The sequence below is a fragment of the Zea mays genome, chromosome 4 (assembly GCF_902167145.1).
Source record: "Zea mays cultivar B73 chromosome 4, Zm-B73-REFERENCE-NAM-5.0, whole genome shotgun sequence".
NCBI lineage: Eukaryota > Viridiplantae > Streptophyta > Magnoliopsida > Poales > Poaceae > Zea > Zea mays.
In genome coordinates, this window is record NC_050099.1 from 136,332,539 (window position 1) to 136,344,271 (window position 11,733).

At 44.4% G+C, this 11,733-nt stretch overlaps 1 non-coding gene and 1 pseudogene across 2 annotated transcripts; both read left to right on the plus strand.

The window, feature by feature from the left end:
- The first annotated feature begins 443 nt into the window (after positions 1-443).
- LOC103653719 (3-hydroxy-3-methylglutaryl-coenzyme A reductase pseudogene) lies at positions 444-7,409 on the plus strand (annotated as a pseudogene). Its single transcript, NR_163583.1, has 13 exons — positions 444-1,276; positions 1,579-1,665; positions 1,765-2,551; positions 2,655-2,731; positions 2,845-2,951; positions 3,024-3,127; positions 3,422-3,834; positions 3,949-4,181; positions 4,778-4,868; positions 5,582-5,740; positions 6,034-6,123; positions 6,210-6,399; positions 6,975-7,409. The product of NR_163583.1 is annotated as a 3-hydroxy-3-methylglutaryl-coenzyme A reductase pseudogene (transcript).
- Positions 2,258-2,355, plus strand: LOC111591451 (small nucleolar RNA snoR31). The gene has a single exon (XR_004858081.1). It is a non-coding gene; the product is annotated as a small nucleolar RNA snoR31 (small nucleolar RNA).
- Positions 7,410-11,733: the final 4,324 nt, after the last annotated feature.

Sequence of the window (11,733 nt, forward strand, 5' to 3'; positions counted from 1 at the left end):
GTGCGTGTGCAGGCGGGGGACGTGCTGCCGCTGCCGATCTGGCACACGAACCTCATCTTCTCGGTGTTGTTCGCCGCGTCGCTGGTGTACCTGATGCGGCGGTGGCGGGAGAAGATCCGCGCCTCCACGCCGCTCCACGTGGTCTCCCTCGCCGAGATCTTCGCCATCTGCGGCCTCGTGGCGTCGCTCATCTACCTCCTCAGCTTCTTCGGGATCGCCTTCGTGCAATCCGTAGTCTCCAACAGCAATGACGAGGAGGACTTCATCATCGACTCCTGCCACGGACAGGCACGAGCACCACCGCCGCCCGCGCCGGCGGCCCCGTGTGCGCTGCTGGGGAGCCTCGCCTCCGTGCCGGAGAAAATGCCGGAGGAGGACGAGGAGATCGTGGCCGTCGTCGTGGCAGGGAAGATTCCGTCCTACGTGCTGGAGACTAGGCTGGGAGATTGCCGCTGGGCCGCCGGGATCAAGTGGGAGGCGCTGCGCAGGATCACCGGGAGGGAGATGGACGGGATCCCGCTCGATGGGTTCGACTACGCGTCCATCCTCAGCCAGTGCTGCGAGCTGCCGGTGGGGTTCGTGCAGCTTCCCGTGGGCGTCACCGACCCGCTCCTTCTCGACGGCCGCCGGCTCTACGTACCAATGGCCACCACCGAGGGCTGCCTCGTCGCCAGCACCAACCGCGGATGCAAGGCCATTGCCGAGTCCAGTGGGGCCTCTAGCGTCGTGCTCAATGATGGGATGACGCGAGCCCCGGCCGTCCGGTTCCCATCTGCACGCCGCGCCGCCGAGCTCAAAGCCTTCTTGGAGGACCAATGAACTTTGACACCCTGGCTATGGTGTTTAACAGGTAAGAACGCTAGATTCTAAATCAACGACACATTGTCCCTTTTGCTTTCGACCCATGCTCCACGCGCGCTCTTGTGCTTGACAACACATCTCTGTGTATCCATCCCGATCAAAGCAACAGTTGGCATCTGTCAATTTTTAAACCCATAAATTGCCTGTACTGTTGCCCACTTTTTTATAACTTGAGGATTTAGGCTGGGATTATGTGAGATGTGACCGACCTGTTTTGGGAAATATTTGTGTAGGTCGAGCAGATTTGGAAGGTTGCAGGGAGTGAAGTGTGTGATTACAGGGAGGAACCTTTACATGAGGTTCAGCTGTAGCACAGGGGATGCCATGGGGATGAAGATGGTCTCCAAAGGTGTACAGAACGTGCTGGACTACCTCCAGGCTGACTTCCCTGATATGGATGTCATCAACATATCAGGTTCCCCATGTTATAAATTCTTAAACTCCGTTTGTGAATTCGACCTGCTTTGTTGTGCATCTGACTGTTTCTATTTGAGATCAGCATATTCTAATTCAAGAACCAAATAAAAAATTCTCACTGATTACACTACGACCTACCAATATATGTGAAATACAATATCTTACATGGAAAGAAATATAGTTTATGATGAAAAATATTCTTTATATTAGTTATTACGTTTCGGTACAAGATGGTATACGAGTGAATGGCCTCTCTACTTCAGCGGATTATTTTACTGCTAGCTTTTGTTTATCACATAGACGCAGTTAATGCTTAATCCTCAGAGCTGCATATAACCAAGTGGTGCTTACCTGGATTTGAGGACCTCTGATGCTTGTTTATCTCAAGTGAGCCTTTTGAGTCTTCATGTTTCGTTGAAGAACATCATTACATGCACTAACCATTTGGCAAAATTAATAGCAATTTGTATTTCTTCTCTGTTTCAGGAGTGCTGGTCGGTTCCTGTTGGCTATAAGATATTCAGATAGAGTATGCCTGTCCAACTGAAGTAGGCGTCCACAGAGAAGAATGATAAATTGCTATTAATTTGTTTCGTTGTTTTTCCCTGATCCGTAATTTGATTTTAGATGCAGTACTCACGATCCAACCTATTTGGGATGCAGTACTCGCGCAAGCGCTACTTCGTGCTCGAGGACGCCGCGCTCCGCTGCTTCAAGTCCACGTCGTCCTCCAAGGGCGAGGTACCCTATTGCCACCACTGAATAACTACAGGCCCCCTCCAATCATGTTTCGTTGTTTTTCCCTGATCCGTAATTTGATTTTAGTTGTTTTTTGTGCTTCAAGTCTGCGCCGTCCTCCAAGGGTGAGGTACCCTATTGCCACCACTGAATAACTACAGGCCCCTCCAATCTTGTTTCGTTGTTTTTCCCTGATCCGTAATTTGATTTTAGTTGTTTTTTGTGCTCCATGATTTGATTTTGGATAGTGAAGATAAACTAATGCATAATCCAGCACTTGATCCGAGGCAGGCTTCTGTCGAGCGACTGATGCGCAGACATCTCTGTATCTGAGTCCTTAACATCCTGTAATGATTTTGACCATTGTTTTCTATTCTTGTGCTGTTGAATTGCATCTCTATATTTTTCTTTGTAGTATCTGATGGCGAAACCTCGAAACAATCTTAGAACACATTTCGACACATTGCTAGCAGCACTTTGAGTGATAAGTATATTATTTTCTAATGATGCTGCAATTATGCTTCAATTCTACAAGGTGTGATGGCAGCTGAGCTATGTTTCTTCAACTAACCAAAAGTACACTCATGGAAATGAAAATGTGTTTGATGCTTTTTTTTGCTGCGCTACGCGCTGCACAGGTGGATTCTTTCATGGTGTTCGCAGTCTAAGTTTTGGGGTTGACCTTCAAGAAATAAGGCTGATGGGTGTACTGCAGGTATATGTAATGCGTGTTTCTGTTATGAGCTATGTATTTTGTCCATGGACAAGATAAAACTGGTGTTTGGTAAGTATGTATGTAAAACTGATGCCTCGCATTCTTGATTGCAGAGAATTACAATAGCTTATCTGCTGACCGCCCTCTGTGAGATTTGGATCAAAGGAGATGAAGATGTAGACTATGGATACGATTTGCTCAAGCGATACCGCTACTAGCTGTGAGTTTAGTTAGACCAAAAGTACTCCCCTTTATGCACTATGGGAAGGATCACGAGCCATTTTGTTCGTAGGCGCAGTCGTGGCGATCACATACAAGTCCCTGTTGTACGGTATCTATGTTCCTGACTGGGAGTACCAGACATCAGCTCCTGGCTCCACAGAGAAGCATTTCTTTGTAGGTTCTACTTCATCATTTCTTTATGCTAAGAGATTTTATTACTGATGAGCTTCGAATTCGCAATCTTTCTTACTTAGGTGAAATGTGGAGTAAGAGGTGACACCAGCTCAGGCTGCAATGCGGTTGGCATGATCGACCGTAAAATCCTGGGCATCCAGCATCTCTACGGGCGACCTGTTTATGCACGATCCAAGGTTCTTTTTTTGTTAATAGCATTTCTATTCCTTTTTCTTCAGGAGACTTCTCTACCTCTTGTCCGTACGATCTCTGATTTCTGTTCTCCTGTGGCAGCAATGCAGCATCGACTCGCCACAAAATGGCCCCCTTCCTCCTGATGCGCCCTCTTGGTGCCAGGCCCCTTTTGACCCCCATCTTACAACGTGGTGGACGAGGAGGACGAGCCGCCGGCGGTGGCGAAAGTCGGTCTCGGGCCACGATGGTGTCGAGCACCGGCGGCGCGTTGTCGTCGTTGGGGAAGAATGAGTCCTACCTGTGTGCTAACAAGGTCGACCTCGAGAGCCTAGACATCCAACTGGACAACAGGCGCTGATCCTGCTCGCTCACCCTCGGCCCGCTGCCGACCGCCCCCAAGGTGCCCGCTGGTGTCTCTGCCAAACGTGCCTTCCCAGGCCCGCCCAGCGCCCCGTCGCTGCCTGGGCTACCGACGACAAGCAGGCCTTCACCGTCGCGCCGCCGGCCGCCAAGTAAGACCCCGCTTTGATATTCGCCCCTGGAACGCCTTACCGTTTCTGCCCAGAGTTGGACTTGTACGTCACTGTGGGCTGAGTTGACTGATGCGGTGATTTTGAGTTGTGCAGAGCGTAGGTGGTGGGATGGCCACCCGTGCAGAACTACCGAAAGAACACCCTCGCCGCGAGCTCCTCCAGGAGAAAGGCACCGGCAGAGGACGCAACGTCCACAGCTCAGACCATGTATGTGAAGGTCAGCATGGACGACGCGCCCTACCTCAAGATGGTGGACATCAAGATGTACTCCAACTACGAGGACCTCTCCATGGCGCTTGAGAAGATGTTCAACTGCTTCATCATTGGTGAGTACTGTTCGGTTCTATGCTTCTGTCTAATGCATTTCCCTCTTGTAAGTACTGCGTCGTCCAATGCCATTTCTGCCAAAGAATTGTCAAGTTACAGGTAATTCTAACAAGTAATTAATGATTTTTATGGAACTTTATATTTGTGGCTTATATATTTCCTTGACTATATAGGGTTTGCAACTAACACCACTTAGTTGACCTAAATGTGCATTCATTTTTCATGATTTATTAGCTTATAACGGAAGACTTTTGTTCCACTAACTAGCTTGGATGGTTTTGATGAATCTTTGCTTCCTTCAATAAAAGATGATCTCTTCTTTCCTTTTCTTTAAGCGCAATTCATCTATATGAAATAGCACAATACTGTAGCTCAAATGCTACAAACAACATTCATCAAGCAAGTAGGCTGTTGCTAACCTTTTTTTCTGGACAATTTGTTGCATGATACATAAGAATCTGGTCTTGTCTTTGGTCTCCCTGTAGTGTGAATACTAAAACTTTATTTCAATACTATATTTGTGGCACTTACGAACTCTCATTTCTTGCAAGCACTCTTTTTTGTGAAATGCTTATTGATTTGAAGGTGCTTTCAGATCATGTTTCCTTCAACACTACAAGGAACTGGTGAAAATTGGACAATGATGAAGACCATTTGTGTCACTGAATATCTAAATTACAAAGGAGGTATATGCTATGGATGCTATTCTATTTGTTATTTGCGAATTAATATTTGTCCATTCCATCACGTAAGCTATCAACATTTGTTGAAAACAAAGGTTCTTTACTGTCGAGCATTGGAAGATATGTTTGGTCATTTCCTCAATGTTGATCTTGCACTGCTAGATAATTTAAAAAGGACAGGCCCAGTACTGGTGGCTCCCACTAAATGTATATTTTTCTGAGTAATCTCATCATCTGTGTATAAACTGTGTCTATCATCTCTGCATACTATATGCCGCTGCAACCTCTTGAAGACGAGAATGATATTGTTATCAGTTTCTTATATCCTCTAGAACCCCCGGTAAGATTCCTTATTTATTTCAGTGAGTATTACCTAATCGATGCAAACTGAAATGTAAGGTTGGGGTTGTTTGAAGTTTTCCTCTATTTTGTGAGATTATAATAAATCTGCTCACTGCCTCACTGTGGTTTTCACTTCAAAATTTTTATTAGTTTCTCTTTCCAACATTATTGTATTTGATGCTTCCTAATTTATGCATGCATTTTGATTTCATATAGGTGTAGATTGTTGTCATGCATCACTGTGTTTATTTTCTACTGCTTGTTGGGTTGTAGATTGTTATCATTATAGATTCTTTGATGGGCACGATAATTCTTATTTATCCTTTTTATGTTGGGTTGTAGGATATATTTATTGACTTTGTGTTATATTATAGGTGAAGCAGGGCAGAACAAGAAGAGGCAGGTTTCAATCTCGAAGTGGACAGCTCTTCGCTGTGGCACTTTTTGATTCGTGATGGTCTCAGATGAAAATCTCGGGCTGAGAAGAATGAACGATATATGCAAAAGCTCACAAGGAGCAGGCTGAGAGAGATGTAAGTACATATGCTTTTCATATCCATATCAACTTGATTATGCTTGCTTTAGTCCATGTCAACACTCAAAACAGTCTACACTCTGGTGTTCATTTCAGAGATGAAATAGACCAAGTAACAACTCACCTTTGATTATAGCATATCTCACCAACATTTGTTATTATCTAAAATTGTTTTCAGCTTTCATATCTCACCACATTTTCAGTACGTGATTACAACATGCCTTGGTCCTTTAACTACACTTGCTTGGATGCTAACAACCCACTTGTTTGTTTGGACATTGTGAATTACAGAGAATTGGAGACACTTTAGACTTTGAAATTAAGAGGTGGTCTACTGGAAAACAGGGCAACTTGCGTGCTTTGTTATCAACTTTACAATATGTGAGTTGATGATACTTTTGGTACTGGAGAATGAAGCTAAACTGCATGTGGTTTCTACCCATGGCTCTGCTGCTGCGCTCTTGTAGATTCGTCCGAGTGACAAGAAGGTAGATTACCAAATCCAGAAGCTCACCAATGCAGCTAACAATGCCACTGCTCGAGAGAAATCAGGAAATGCAGAGGCGAATGGGAAGGATGGGCATTCGGATGAGGAAGACCTCCTGAAGTATAGGCCAAACCCAGATATGATGGACACAGACTGGTCCTGATGGTCAGGTGATGCTTTTCACTTCCTTAATGATTCTATACACTTGTTACATCGCTAAACAGATGCCAGATGCTTCCTTTTGTGCATTCACAAACACCATACATGAACATTACTTTGTGAAATGACTACAATAATTAATAACTTGTCCGCACTTGCAATATTGGAACATATCAGTTGGTTTAGCGCAAATATGAATAAGTTCTCATATTTGTGTTCGTTCAACTTCTGATCCACCAATCACCAATGTGGTACACTTGCTACTGTGGCCACTTGGATATGCCAGTTCACTAAACAACCTTCGGTCAACAGGAGTGCTTGCTCGTGTGTACTTGAACATGCAATTCCTGGTGCATTCTTCTGTAAGTATTTAGTAATACATGAGAGTAGCAAAGAGTTTAACCTCTAAGATGTCTTCAGATATGAAAAATGAGTAAAATGGTTATCTATTATTATCCATCTAAAGAATACATGTAATACATGTAAGTGTATGTACTCGTCATACTAAGGCTCATGGTATTAGTAGTTGTTGATAGGATAACACTCATTTTAGCTTTTACTAATTGTCGTCAAAACACTGCTGCAGTTAACGAAGCGGAGCACCTGAACTAGTAGTCACGTCTGCAATATACACACCAACAAAACACTCCTGTAACACTAATCAGTTCATGCATATCCTTGACTGAAGACGATGTTGCAAAGGTTTCAGACATCAGCTTTGGTGTTGACAAGAAACAAGATGACGAGTACAATGCTCCTGATGAGTACAACACAGTGTATAAGTTTGCTTTGTACTGCTTGAGACCATCTCTGGAAGGCGTTCATATTTTGACGACGATGTGCTCCTATATTTTCCTTTCTGAATACCAAATTCTTTAACGTGTCCTCTTGTGTGGAATCAAGTTCCTAATTTTGCTAGAGCAATACTTGAAAAGAGGAATCACAATTAGTTGTTTTTCATGTGATTGTATAACAATTTCTTGTAAATGAATATAATGCTGACTAATTTACTTTTTGTGTGAATAGGTGTTGGCAAAATCTTCTAAGATGGTTCCTGACTAATTTATATGTTCCCATTGCAACGCACGGGCACTGACCTAGTACAGAAAAAAATCACCAATGAAATGTTGGCTGGGTTTTCTGAGAATTCCAGCAACAACGAGATTTTCGATGTAGAGAGCGGGAATGAGGAAGTTGAAGATCGGTCGTGGAGGCCTAGCCATGTCATTTTTTGGAAAGTCATCTGTTAAGCAAGGGCAGATCAAAGCGATGAAAGGAAAATACTTTTGTGCTATTTCTATTGTGAGGGTCGGAGGAGAGAATACTGTTCCTCTTCCCGAAGCTAATGAGGTGGTAGTTTTCAGAAGCTTCATGAAAGCTGGACTTCGTTTCCCACTGCATAAGATGTTGGTCGAAGTTCTATAAACTTTTGAAATATACCTTCATCAACTTATCCTTGAGGCTCTTATCAAAGTAGGGGTTTTATATGGGCCATGAGGAGCCAAGGGTTAGAGCTAGACGACAGGTGCTTTTGTAATATTCACGAATTATCCTATCAGACAAAAGTGACTGGGAAAGAACAATACCACAACAACTTTGGCTGCTACAGCTTCGTGCCCCGCTCTAGGGCCAGTTATCCTGTGCCTACATTTCGGAAGAAGTGGCCAGGCTCTTGGATGCAAGAGTGGTTTTATGTGAAGAACGACCTGGACCAGACAGAGGATATAAGAGGCATCATTCAACGTCCTATATGGTCACGCTTTGGCATCAGAAGACCTTTAGCCGCACTCAGAAATGACGTGCAAGCATGCCAGACGACTTTCAATACTATATGCACCTATATCGGCACGAGGGATTTGGTCCAAGAGCATATTGCTTACAGAGTATGGCCCCTTGCAAGTGGATGGGAAATGCCGAAGGAGGCTGCCGCTGCCTCCAGCCAAAATGGACTAATTTATCCGAAGTACACATTTTGGTTCAGGGATCGGTTTGACGAGCCAAATGATGATTGGTTGGATGTTATAGAGGCAACAAGTGATGAGTTGCTTGGAGCCTACTCGAGGCTAAAGACGAAGCTATGACAGTCACCTTCGGCCCTCGAGGGAAAAAGAGACTGAATAGGGTTTTCGATGTTATCGGGTTTATCTACCCTGACTACTGTTTTCCTATTCGGAAACAAAAGGGGAAAAGGAAAACTGCTGCTTCGGCATCTTCTAGTGCGTCGAAGGCGAAGAAATTGAAGGTCTTGACACGTAGACCATGACGCATTGAGATGGCCGATGTGCCAGAGCTTATTGAACGTGCAGAAGTTGCCCCTTCTACCACAGAACCAGGTCATGTTGTGCCAATTGAGGCTAGTACAAACCCGGCCGAAGAGCCAAAATTAGAGAAGACAACATATTAATTGAAGGTGTTGATCCCACCAGGTACAATAGGATTACTGAAGCCATCAAGCGTTCCCACAGCGACTCCAAGAAAAAGGAGAATGGCTAGCGTACTCGACGCTGTTTTGGAGTCCATAAAGACATCAGCTTCTGCCTCTACCGTAACTCTCAGCGTGTAGACTAAGGATGCAAGGAAAACTGTTGTCGCGAGCGTAGCCAACGCTCCTGCTGAAGCTGGACCTTCGGAAGCTCCTGCCGAAGCTGGACCTTCGGAAACTGCACTGATAGCACCGGAGAAAGAGAGTGTTCCTGAGAAATCTAAATCTCCTGCTCCTGAAGCACCCCCTAAAGAGCTAGAATTCATTGTTCGTCATGCTTCGAGAAAGCAACTATCAGAAGAGTAGGTTACCGAAGTGCAACACTATGCCAAGGATCTAAAATACCCTCGAGGGTCCTTGGTATATGGTGGCAATGACGAAGATGACTTCCTTTATTATCTACCAGACAGTAAAGAAATACATGTCTGCCGGGAAATAATGGACAATATAGGATATCCGAAGCTTGAACTTGGCCTATCTGCAATGTCGAAAGATCAACTTGCAGACAGTCTTGCTTTCAATAGTCTGAAGGTGTGTGTACTTTGATTTGTCTACTTTTATGGCTTTTCTTGCCGCTATTACAGTCTCACTCTTCGTTTTCCAGGGCTTAATTCTAAGATAGGCTTTGAAGGCCCAGAAGGATGCAGAGGATGAGAGATGCCACATATCTCTTAGGAATCTGCGTTCAGAAGTTATCACGCTAAGAAACGAAGCTCTTGAAAAAGACAAAATACTACTCTCCTTAGTAGATAAACTGAAATCTAATGAGACCAAGCTTGCTGCCCACGCCAAAGCTCACAAAGCCGAAGTACAAGAGCTAAAGAGGAAAGTTGCTGAAGTGACTGAAAATTTTGAAGTTGAAGTGGTGAAGCATGAGATATGAGAAATCGAAAGATCAAGAGCGCAGAAGAATGACGATGAGCTTCATGCTGCCAAAGAAAGATGTTATGAGATATCCATGGAATGCCCGAAAAATCTAAAGAGCAGCTTTGCTAAAGTTGGAGCCTTCTCCTCGGAGCAAAAATTCATCCGCGGTGACCTAGATGGGGTTATTCAGTGGATCAGTGGCGAGGCTGAAGCTTTTGAAGAGATTCTTAGTGACAGAGGGGATTTTTGTGCCTTCGCCGGTGCCTGCGGGCCCGCATCAATTCTGGAAAAGGTCGACTGTGATCATGCAAAGGCTATTATTTGGCCAGAGTTTGTTCTCTCAGCCGACGACATGAAAAGTCCTTTAGCCGAAGCTTCTGCGCTAAGTGGTAAATTTTACTCCGAGGTATGGCTGAAGGGCGGGCGAGAAGTCGCTGACAAAGCCATTAGAAGAAAAGAAAAGGAAACTCAAGATGCTTTGGAAGAGGCAAGAAGGGCTAAGGAAGTTGCCGAGCGAGCTAGGCTTATAGGTATGCATCTGTTGTGGCTTTAGCTTCGTAATCCGTTTTAACTTCGGAACTAACAAACGTATACTACAGTGCAGCTGAATTATCTTCGCCTCCGGAGCCATACGATCCAAAAGCCGACCCATACCTGAAGGAGGCACTCGAGACCATCAAAATTGTCAATGAAGCTATTGACGAAGCTATCAATAAGCTGTTAAACGAAGCTGCCGAGAAGGTCCTTAAGGAAGACTAGAACTTTTGTTTTTGCTAGTTTAATATCGTTGAACATGATCTCTAGTCTTGCAAGAAACACTTGTAAACAATTTGTGTGTATATTGATGGAATACATTTCTTTGCGATGCATGAAACTTCTGTACATACCGTTTTTGAGCTGCTGGGGAAAAAACACCTTCCCTTCTTTTCATGCTTCATGAAGAAAAAGATTCCCCTTCTGTTGATTCAATAGTGCGTATTTTTCCATGATTGCGGCATAGTAATACTACTGTCGAAGATTCCTCTCCTGTGTAAAAATAGATCTATCGATGGCATATTTTGTGCTCCAGCACATTCTTTCATGATCCGACAGGTATTTTCGTAGGAGCAATTTTCCTTCTTCTCCATGGCTTTTTGCTGATGCAAAATGATGTATGGTATGATGCTATGCGATATGATATGATGATATGATGCAAAATGATGTTTATGCCGAAGATAAAAACCCACACGAGTACATACCTAGACTCTGCATCCCCTTAGGGACGACTTTGGAGTCTCTTCACCTTTTACTTAGGTGGTTTTTCAGCTCTGCATTCCCTTAGGAATGACTTTGGAGCTAAGCTCTGCATCCCCTTAGGAACGACTTTGGAGCTTCTTCACCTTTTACTTAGGTGGCATTTAAGCTCTGCGTCCCCTTAGAAATGACTTTAGAGCTTCTTCACCTTTTACTTAGGTGGTATCTTAGCTCTACATTCCCTTAGGAACAACTTTGAAGCTTTGTAACTTACTCTGCATTCCCTTAGGAATGACTTTAGAGCTTCTTGATTCGTTTTTGTTACACCCGATGGTGTAATCATAGGCTTATTACATCAAACTGAAGGTTGGACCTTCTTGTATTGTATTTTTAAAAGAAAATGTAAAGGCAAAAAAGAGCAAAAATGCATTGGATTAAGGCACTCCTTAGCCGAAACACTGTGCCACCTTCAGTAGATATGCCTCACCGACCGATTGTCGCTTTGCTATCTTTTTCGAGTGCAGTGAGTCAAGTTGCTAGGGCACAGTGTTGTTGACTGTGCAAGCTTCGAACTCCTCCCGAAGGTCGCGCTGTTACTGAGCCTGACGATGCCCTTCTGGCTGTTGATTATGAACCAAGGCAGGCGCCAGCGGTGGCGGTGGTGGCAACTGAGCCCAGGAAGCTTGTGAGTGGCTCGCCGAAGCAACAGAGGTCGTAAGCTATTGATTGCCCACATACTCCGGGATATACGGAGAGTAGCACG